The sequence below is a fragment of the Hippichthys cyanospilos genome, chromosome 12 (genome assembly GCF_059441005.1).
Source record: "Hippichthys cyanospilos isolate Australia breed blue-spotted pipefish chromosome 12, RoL_Hcya_1.0, whole genome shotgun sequence".
In the NCBI taxonomy this organism is placed as follows: domain Eukaryota; kingdom Metazoa; phylum Chordata; class Actinopteri; order Syngnathiformes; family Syngnathidae; genus Hippichthys; species Hippichthys cyanospilos.
The window spans coordinates 13,653,940-13,665,085 of NC_142380.1; the positions used below are offsets into that span (position 1 = coordinate 13,653,940).

The 11,146-nt window shown below is 37.8% G+C and overlaps 1 protein-coding gene across 1 annotated transcript in view; it reads right to left on the reverse strand.

Moving 5' to 3' along the window:
* Positions 1-11,146, reverse strand: part of tnk2b (tyrosine kinase, non-receptor, 2b) — a 44,639-nt gene extending 33,493 nt beyond the window's left edge. The window contains exons 1-2 of the mRNA XM_088429852.1: positions 10,923-11,146; positions 5,144-5,319 (exon numbers count right to left, since the gene is read on the reverse strand). The gene's annotated coding sequence lies outside the window, so the exon portion shown is untranslated. The remainder of the gene's footprint in view (positions 1-5,143; positions 5,320-10,922) is intronic.

Below are 11,146 nucleotides of genomic sequence, written 5' to 3' on the forward strand. Positions count from 1 at the left end.
ATCCATGAGCATGTCCTAAAAAGTTAACTGATGACATAAACAAGTACAGTTGGCCCCTGGTTTACAAGATCAATCCGTTCCGCGGATGAGATTGTAACACAAATTCGCCATATGGCGGGCAATCCAAACCTTTCTTAATTAGCTAATGACTGTAAAACCCCAGGTAAAAATATCAAAATTGTATAAACATATTAAAAATTGGTCACAAAATACTATAGTAAGTGCTACTTATTTATAAGATGCATGCATACAATTAAACATAAATTAAAAAATATATAAAGGATTTATTTACCTTTGAGTGCTTGCTATGGCCATATTCCCTAGTGAGGGTAGCTTAGCCTAGCCAGGCTATCTTAGCCTTCTTCGTATTCGTTTCCATATAAATGATCTTCTTACTTCTCTCTTCAACATCACTAGCACTCTTGTGACCCATGGCTAACCCATTCAAGTTTGAATTATGCGGTAAAATGCACAATAAATACGTTATTTTATGCACTTGGATGCGATCCAGTAAGTAGCATGCCACCATTTTGACGTGACGCCGACCAATAGCAGACCAGTATCTTAGGGAATCGTGACACAGACCAATAGCGGACCAGCATCTGAGTGACGCATTGCAGCGCAGGTAGTTTAAAGGGACCAGAAAGTAAGCGCAATTACCTAGAAACGCCTGAAGATGGAGACAAAACAACACAAATACAGGCAACTCCTCCAGTCATGATAGTTGCTTTTGGCGTGAAGCAGGAAAAATAGTGTAAAAAGGGGATGAAAAAAACGGTACAAATCACGTCGTAGACCAGTGGTCCACTGTATATGGTAAATCAAGTATCAAATTCCATGTTCCAATTTGATATGCTCAAATGTACCATGTTTGAAGTTAACACTTTTAAACTGGTTTACAATGGTCGATTTAATTCTTACAAAAAAAAAAAAAATCAACGTAGATATTCATCAAAATGTGAAATATTGTTGTGGATAATCCGCTCGGACAATAATTAGTCTATCGGTAGTGAATATGCCTTTGGATGAATTTGAGCAGTCATGAACAAGTGTTTCAATAGTCAATTAATCAGCGATTATTTTTACGACTGTGATTATTTTTATTTATTGCTTGAGATTAGCTAAAGCTCCAAGGCAAAGTCCCATCAGTTATTGGTAGCAATTGAGATTTTTCATAACATGCATCACGACTAATAATTTGAAGATTGGTGCTCCTATTTGGAAACTACTAGCTATGCTGGGGTTTGCTTGTTCATGAGGCATCATGTTCTGACAGTTGCATGGCAGCTGTTACAGTTTGAAAATGACGATCCACAACTTCTAAAGCCATGCATCCACAGGTGTCAAGCTAATGGAAAATGAATTGTTGAACGATAGCTTGTCCTCCACCCAGGACGCTCAATTTAAATCAGGTTTAGGTTGGTTCAGCATTCCAATGCATCCTTGTACAATGCAGAATACAATATGAGTTGCTGAGAGAAATACTATCCTTAACATTTCAGCTTTTATCACCCCTTTCCCAAGAAAGATTTCCATGTCGGCTCAATTTGCGTGTATGATGCATGCTGCATTATTCTCAGCTCTCACACTGTCTTTCTAGGAAAACTTGAAGGCACGTATGAGTGCGGGAGGTGTTGGCTTTCCCGTGTCCCTTCAGGCTAAACAGGTGGGTTTTAAGAGGAGAGCTAAAGAGCACCGAGCAGTGCAGGACAGCGGAGGGCAGGATTAGAAAGACACAAGTATGACAGGAGGCCCCAAAGCTCCAACTATGTGTGTTTATGACAAGGTCGCAGGTGATGAGCTTTGCAAGTCATCAACAGATGAAGCTCTCTGCGTTTCGCTGCCATCTGGGTGCCTGGTCAGCCATGTCATGCATGGGACTTAAAAGTCTCTGCGTGTTATCACTATTATTGCTTTCAGCCTTCAAATCACAAGTGCAAAATGTGTTTCATTGTATTAACATAATGTGTGCCCTATATATATATATATATATATATATATATATATATATATATATATATATATATATATATATATATATATACATATATATATACATTATATATATACACATATATATATACACATTATATATATATACATATATATATACATTATATATATACATTATATATATATATATATATATATATATATATATATATATACACATATATATACACACACACGTGCGCACAAAACACAAATACAGCCAACACCTAGGGTCTTGGCAGTGGTTTTTGTCATAAAGCGGGAAAAATACAGTAAAGGGGGGATGAAAAAATGTCGTAAGCTGAAAAAAAAAATGTAAGGCAGGGATGTCGTACCCCAGGGTTCCACATTACTGTACTGTACGGTATAGCACTGAGTTTGTTCTTTTTGGCCACAAGAGGGCAGAATCAAGTAACATCAAGTGACACACGTGTAGTAATGAAACAGCCATTTACACTCAAAAAAGAAAAAAAGTGGCTGAGATAATGGTAAAGAATGTAATAAAAAAAAGGGCACTGAACTTGGCTACTCTGATAATTATTAAATACATAATGTTTGTTGTGAAAAGATGTGGCAGTAATCTCGGATAAGAAAAAATAACACTACTACTACTACTACAAATATTATAATTAACAATACCAATCATCTCTGTAAAATTAAAAAGTTGCTTCCTGGTTCATTCACTTCCTCTTTTTGTGCTAAGCACAATGGGTGTGAGTATGGGCATGTGTGCAGTGATATGATTCCATTCACAGCCACTACAGAATTGCATCATCACTCTGTGTACGTGTACAAGCGTGTGGTCAATATGGAATCTGCACTTCCGTGCCCAGTTACCCAGAAGTGAGTGACTGAGCATTGATAAGAAAGACAACAACACATTGTGCTGTGGCCTTGTAAGTGCACTTTTCAATGAGCATACAGGGGTGTGAACAAAACAGAGCAACAATGGAAACTTGTAATTTGGTTTAAAAAAAAAAGTAAATAAATAAAATGGAGCATACATTTAGTACAGAAAGAGATGATGAGCGCAGAAGTGGGTGGTATGGTGTGACAGCCGGATCTATGTTCAGGGTTAAAATAACACTGTCCTGACTCTTACATGCCCCCACACACAAACACACACGTACACACACGCACACACACACTTGGACTCAGGGAGGCTCCCTTTCCTCCTCTGTCTACTCTGTCAGTCTGAGCCCCCAAGGCCCTCCAAGCATTCAGAGACACTCTCCACAAAAAGCTCACTCAATGGTACTGCTATTTTAGGAGGTTTCATGATGTCCACATCCTTCCATATTTCTTTTTTCTCCATTAGGATACAGCTTTTGTTTCTGCCCACCCATTTGGGGGTTGAGTAATGACTGAAGAGGCACAAGTTAGTGTTCAAGGTTATTTTTCACAATTGAGTTTGTTGGCCTTAACCTATTTCCATTATACATTTTAAAAGGCCGAACATAGTTCCTTATGGGACGCTCAGATCAGATTGTATTTTTTTTTTTTTTTAATTACCGGTAACTGTGCAAGCACTTAAGGGCTATAAACGTGTAAAAAGAAGTTAACCACTAATATTGTTGTGATATCAGATGATATATGGTCATTATGTTATTTATCACTTTTGTCATATAATGTCCTGTATTTACTATTGTGACTGGTTTAGTCCTTGATGTAGCTGTTGCCATGCAGTTGCGTTCTCTAGAGTGACAAGAAAAAGAATTTCGATTGATATCTGAGGAGTATTTAAAGTGTACCCGCGCATGGGATGTAACACCGCCTCCTTTCCGTGTGCAGTTGATCTTCCACTACAGTACGTGCAACGAGACATAGGAACAACTTATTGTGATACTTCTGTCATAAGAGCTTAACACTTGAGTTGAGAGTTTGTTTCAAATGTAAAATCACATTTTTCATCAGGAAAAATGACATCCAATCATATTTTGGTGAAACTGGTTTTATTAAAGCAAGCTTATAATAGCTCAAGGAAACTTTCTTTTGGAAACGTCATGGAGACCGGTATTTGCGCCTTTTTGGCTCCTGGGAGCGAATCCGTCACAATGTCCTTGATAGGCAAGTCTCGATCTGCATTTGATGACACAGGCGACATTTGCCTGCACAGGATTCTATTTTATGTTTGCGAAGGGCCATTTTCTTAAACTGTAGGGTGATTTCGAGAACTGTTTTGGCAAATACAGGACAAGACAAAAATTGGAGCAACAGACATTTATCAAAATTTACAATATTGCTCCCTTTTGCCCATCAAGAACTCAATTTGGGACTTCCGGACGTAAACTATGTTCTGAATGACACAATGACAGAACTAGTTAATCTCCCTTCGTAATTTCTACTTTCCAAGTTTGGTGTCAGAGTCTGAAACAAGCTGCTTTCCAGGACTTTAGTTTCCTAGTTGTGGTTATGTTGGGTTTTTTGTGTATAAAAACTCTCCATTCTTTCATTTATGTGTCCTGTCGGCAAACATTTCCACATGTAATAAAAATATTGATAATACATATGACAATTATTAGGGATATAAATGTTAGAAAATGACTAATACATTATGATTAAAAAAAAAAGCTATTTGATTGAATGAATGTTAAATGGTGTCCATGCCTCAAACTGTTAAGTTTAGGACACCAGAGACGCATCAGACAAGAGCCCACACTTGCTTGTCCTCACACTAATTCATTGCTTGGAAATATTTTGAAAGAAGGATAATTATGGCAGTAGCAGGATTTGAAAACATACATGTGCGGTAGCCATTTATAAGTCATTTAACAAAAGCAAATCGTATCACACAATTACACAAAGGCATATTGGCACAATTGCACAAATCCTGCACAATACACCAAGATTGTTGTCACCCCCCCAGAGACCCTCTCAACCTTCCTGTTTGAATTAAGTGGAGCAGACACCTGCCTCGGACTGTGCGGCTAGCCAGCATCCTGTGTGTGTGTGTGTGTTGATGTGTGCAAGCCACCATGACTCATACGTCCGTCCACAATGATTGTGCGGTATGACCATGACCCACAAACACAGTGGGAACAATCAAAAGGCCCTTTCATACACAATAAACACATCCGATCACACAGGACATAGTGAACCACACAAATGTGCAGTTCTGATTGCGGCGATACATTAATTAAATTATTCTTACCTGTGATGTTAAGGCACAAGAAATGCAGCCGTCTACCACAGATGTTGTTCTCAAGTTGATGACAAAAGGTCAGACAACCTCAGACAAGGCCCCCAGTCCATTTGTAAAGCTATAAGACCAAAACATGGTGATTTCATCTTCTCTCATTGGTTAAAACTAGTCCAGGTGAGCATTTCCTGAAAATAAAAATAACATACAAATTTAGAGACAGGTCAATAATATAGCTAGACCACAAATATTACAATCATTGTTTCCTCTAGCAGGAGCATTTTTCCAAAGCAGGAGCAGGCGTTCTGGGGAACGTGGCGATGTTAACAAATGACACTTAAATGTGATTTAGTGCTCAACAACATTAAAAAAAAAAAAAAGATATTCGAAGATATTTTACATAAAAAAAATAAAATAGCAGTTTTTCTGACAAAAATCACAATTTTGATATGATTCACCTTTTGTAACCAAATTTAGCTCCGGTGCATTAATCACAAAGTATATTCAAAACATTTAAAAATGACAGATAATGGCATCAAACAATCAAATATTAATAACTATTACTCTAATACTGCGAGGACAGAGGTTTTGTGAGTGAGTAAAAAAAAAAAATATCAAAGATTCTATTTTTAGCCAAAAATCCCCTAGCCCTACTATACGCACATGTAGATGTCAAACTAATGAGAACACTAGTCATTTGCTCAGCATGACCACAACATAGTTGACCAAAAAAAAAGACGTGAGAGTAATTTCCACTGCTGGATATGAATTGAGTAGAAATCATTCCAAGCCAAGTCCATGGGCTGGGGCAGAAATGCCACAGAGTTGGTGAATGAACTGAATCCATCCCATTCACACATACAGACTGGGACACATTCAACCACTCGATGACTAAAGAATCCCACAAGCAGTTAAAATACCACGCTTTACTTCTTCACTATGTTTGCTCCATAAATGCTGTCTCTGTGTACAGGAAAACACATGGCGAATTGTGTGCATGCTGACACAGTGTATAAGTCTACACACGCCGTACTTCATGAACAAATACAGAAATTCAATCCGGTGTTCATGAAGTGAAAATGAAAATCAACCTTACATGAACACACCCAGTGAGTGTGTCAAAAACCAGTCAGCTGCTATAATGTCACATAAAAGAGCTCTGTTATGCTACTATGTCAGTGGGCTGGACAGGAAGAAGGTAGTTTATGGTTTTAGTCCCTACCCTGTCACATAAACACACACAAATGCAGAGTTTTACAACCAAAAGACGAAAAATAAGTGAACACAAACATAACAAACACACAAATCACACATGCACCAGAGGATTTACTGTGTTTACTTGAGTTCTCGTGAAACAATTGACAAAATGTCTGAAAAGTAGTACCCAAAACAGCAGTTCACAGTGCTGTTACACAATACCGCAACTTACGGTATCAGCAAACCCCTCCAAAACACTAGTATCCTGCTAGAAAAATTACAACTGTATCAATTAAGGCACAGGTGTCAAACTCAAGGCCCAGGGGCTAGATTCAGCCTGCTACAACATTTTACGTGGCCCACAAAGACAAATCATGCTTGTCAACTTCACGTTTCTTGCTAAAATCAAAATGTCTTCAGTTTTAACAATGTTATTATATCACAAGCATTTTGTTGCAAGTACACGCTGCTTGTTACTGCTCTGCATGGCAGTAAAACATGCCGCCAAACGTTCCAAGTAGGCCAGCCAACTTCAAAATGTATCTTACCATATTAAATAATATATAGGCACAAACACATTGGTATGCTTTTTATTTTGAAGCAGTATCCAGTAGAGGGTTGCAACAAAGGCTAACTTGACGCTTGAGTTTCTATTGCACGACTGGTGCAACAGGAGTTAGTCTTGACTGACACCAGATATAAAAAACACAAAATGGCTTTGGAATCAGCATCAATCACAAATTTGGGGCACGAGAAAACAACTTAAATTTGCTAATTTTATTAAATGCCGCATGTCAACACTGTATAGCGCAGGGTCTAAACTTGAATTAGCCGATGGCTAGCAGCACGAGATTGATCCATATCTCAACCCCGACGAGTTCAAAAGAGTCGCTACATTCGCCGACGCTCGCTAACGTTCACTCCTCAGTGATTTTTAGTTGCATCATTTATTAGTATAAAACTGTAGAATTTTTGCAATTCAAATTCATTCAAACTGATAGAAGCAAAGAATGTGCCCTGTAAAGCAGCTCTCAGTCAATTTGAATGAGCTCATCAACATAAGAATGATGTTCCTACCTCTCCTGCTCTATTTTATTATTGCAATCACCAATTTTCTCCTTTATATTAAAAAAAAAGCTTATTTTATTCCTGCTCCCACCAATTATTGAAATAACTATGACTGGCCCTTCTTAGCACTTGATTGGAGTTTAAAAAAATCTGACAATCTAGCAATATTTAAAGCTCAGGCCAACGATATACTGAATAATCTAAAGAGGAAGGAAAAACTGGCGTTGGTAGCTCATTTCGTACATAAAAGAAAAGACTATTAGCCAAAGCTAAAGATGATACACCGTGGGAGAGGTGAATGTGATCCTCTTTCTGAAAGCCACGACTGCAGGGAGTCGTGTAGTCTCTATTACTGTTATCTACACCAAGGAAGGCAAGCATGTTATCATATGCTGAAGCATGTTTACTAGAGTGCATGAGAATCAAATATCCTCATGAGAATTATCCTTTTTTTAAGTTATAAATGCAGTAACTATGAAAACTAATACGACAAGTATGATCACATAACCTCTACAGCATTTCTCAGAAAAAAATGTTGCATCCTCGGCTTAGCATTTCTGTGCCATATCAACGGCCTGTCAGATATATTTGTGGCACAGGTGCTTTATTTTAGTTACGCTACGAAAATGCAACGAACCAAACACTATCCAGTGTGAACTAGAGCAAAATGTTTGTTTGATGCAGGAAGGAAATGCAACTTCTGTGGTTTGAAAAATGTCTGTTTCACAAAATTTGAAATGCTTTAGCTGTGCGGTAACACAGTTAAAGCATTTCAATTTTTAGATGCATCTTACATCCACAACAGAAGCACGTAGGGCAAATGTGTTACTCCGTACAATATTTTTTCCAGAAATTTAAATATGGTATTCAGTGATGCTGCCTAAAATAACATCTGTGTATGGTACAATGTAACAAAAGACTTAATAGAAGTTGAATGCAACTCAATCAGTGACTCCTTTAGCAGAACCTTTCGTACATTTGAAGCAAGACACGTGCAGTTACAAAACCCATCCTGTGACACCCGATTTAATGCTGACATAGTCCATCTCTAATTAAATCAACTCCTCAGTGAGGAAATTGAAAAAAAATGAGTGACTTTGTGCCAGTAATTGTCTTTAACTACATTTATGTCCCATGATGGTCAGTCTCCCTTCCTGTCACATGGAATGTCCTCCAAATGATAAGAATTGGAACAAGAAGAAGCCAAAAAGAAGCTACGCCAGTAGCTAAATGCACTAAATGTCCATTTCTTTTTCTATTTATTTAATGGCCTATATGTGATTCAGCTGTGCCGACAGTTAATTACAACCATTACTGACGTGATGTCATCAGTAGTAGACCTGACCATGAAATGAGGAGCTCAAATACTGTGCCTTCTGAGACAAAAACAATTACACAGGGATTTTCTCATTTATTTTTTAACCCCTGTGCAGTATTTGATCATTTTGGAGTTTTTTGGCCAAAGAATGGCACACTCCTGGGAGTGTGATAAAGAAGAGGTTGGGCCGTTTTGAATTTTGACATGTCACCATCTGAGTGAAATTTCAGCTCACTAGTGCATTCTTTCAATAACTTGCTTTTGATGTGAAATGCCTTTGACGTAAAGGTCAAAGGATTGGACAAAATACTCCACAAGGGTTTAAGTGGGGGATCTGCAACCATGTCTCTGGATCGGTGACCATGTCTCTGGGTCGGACTAAAACAAAAGTCCAAAACCATTTCAGATATCTTCATAATGGATTAATCAACATAGCACATTTCAACTATAGTAACTAAGTTTTAGTGCTTTAATCATTGAAAATATATATAGAGTGTCACCATGCAATTGTCCACCGCAGCACACACGTCATAAATGCACTATCTGTATAAATAATTTAAAAAAATGTACTCTAAATCTTAATAAAAGCATAAATGCCGCTGGTTAATAGTATATTGTCTATAACCTGTCACATATGTTCTATTGCAGTTAGCTTTTAGCCCCGTTTGGGTCTTTATTTTTTTTTTTATTTACCGGTAATTAATTTATTTATTTTTGAGGGGGGGGGGGGGGGGGGGGGTGTCACACAATGTCACGCGATCCACCAATGGTACAGTATGTTCCTTTGCGATCGGCTGGTGGACTGTGATGGACTAATTAAGTACTTTTGGTCAGAGGGATCTTTACAAAATTTGTATGTATTAATACACATTTAAGTCCTTTATCGATCTTAAGTTATTAATTGGCTAATTTAATTTTGAAAAAACAGCAATGCCAAAATCCTTTGTGATTGGACAAATATTTCCCGCAGAATTTGCTGTTCACAAATACATTGAATCTAAATATAAAAGCATTAGTTCACTGCAATACCTTGTTGATTTGTCATTAATAGACTGGGTATCAGGAGTTTTTATTAATTACACATGGGTGTTTTTCTTGTTTGCTACATATTAATTGTCTGCATATATTTGAGAATGTTCAAATCAGAATTCATTTTCATTCATTTTGACAACCATTTTAGAATAAAATGTTTAAGTCAGTAACCAACAGTACAATGTCCAAATCTAGTTGGAAATTTAAACACACACACACACACACACACACACGAGTGCCTCTGCTGGGTACAGCGAAGTAGTGCAGACCACTTTCTCTGAATACTCACACAACTTAGCCAAAAATCAATTACACTAAATCGACAGAACTCTTAACAATCAATTAGCCAATATTTGTGTTTGTCACAGTTAACTAGGCTGAGGGATGTCATCCATTTGTTTTCAACAACATAGAATATGAAAGTCAAAGGGATCTTGCCATGTCAAGAGAGAATCAGACATTAAAGTCAATGAAGAAGAAAGTGAGTCACATTACAGCATGTAGCAGGGTGCGCGCTTCCAGTTGTCCAGTGATGAATTAAAATGGGGAGAAGTGTGGTAAATATGTCCTATTTTCACCACTCCGCCAAAGTGAAAATTGACCCAATGGTCTCCCTTTTCAAAAGCACTGGCTACAAATACTCACACAACCAGGTTCATAAAGGTAAAGAGTTCTGCTATATTATTAGCCACTATTATTATATTAGTATAGAGATTATTCATTAACAATAACGAATAAAAACAATAAGTAATGTCCATCAAATTTACCGATATTTCAGAAAATGATGGATGGATCACTTTATAATAGAAAGCTATACAAAGCTGTTCAAAACAAATAAGCACCACAAGAAGATTGGCTCCTTTATACTGGGATAAACACTTTCATTTTCGACTCTTGAATGAGTGTACTTACAGCTTAGTTAAAAAAAAAAGTTATTTATACATAGTCAAGTTAAAAGTCTGAGTGATTGCAGATGTATGGCAATGGGTTGCAGAGTTTAACAATACTGCCATCCGCAACACGCACTTTAGTTTGGCCGTTCTCACTTTAAAGTATCTACCCCAGATTCTTGCAACGACTTGCACACGAGCTTCAATGTATTGCACGACTCATTAATTTCATATGTTAATGTGAACACGTTTAATGGCCGTTAATGTTTTCAGCGCATGCAAGTACCTGTCAACCTCTGCTGGCGTCACTTGTTGTCACCCCGTGTTCCGGTGTGCCTGACAGCCCAGCACGCTTGCTCCGAACTGACGACGAATGACGCATTTGACGGTTTCAGCGGCTGGACAATGCCTGTATATATTCGGTGCTCAATATGTGGAATTGTTCTGCAGTGCGTGAGAGTCGTGTGTCCCAAAAGACAAGTTAAAGCCAGAAGCGGCGGTTCTGTGGCG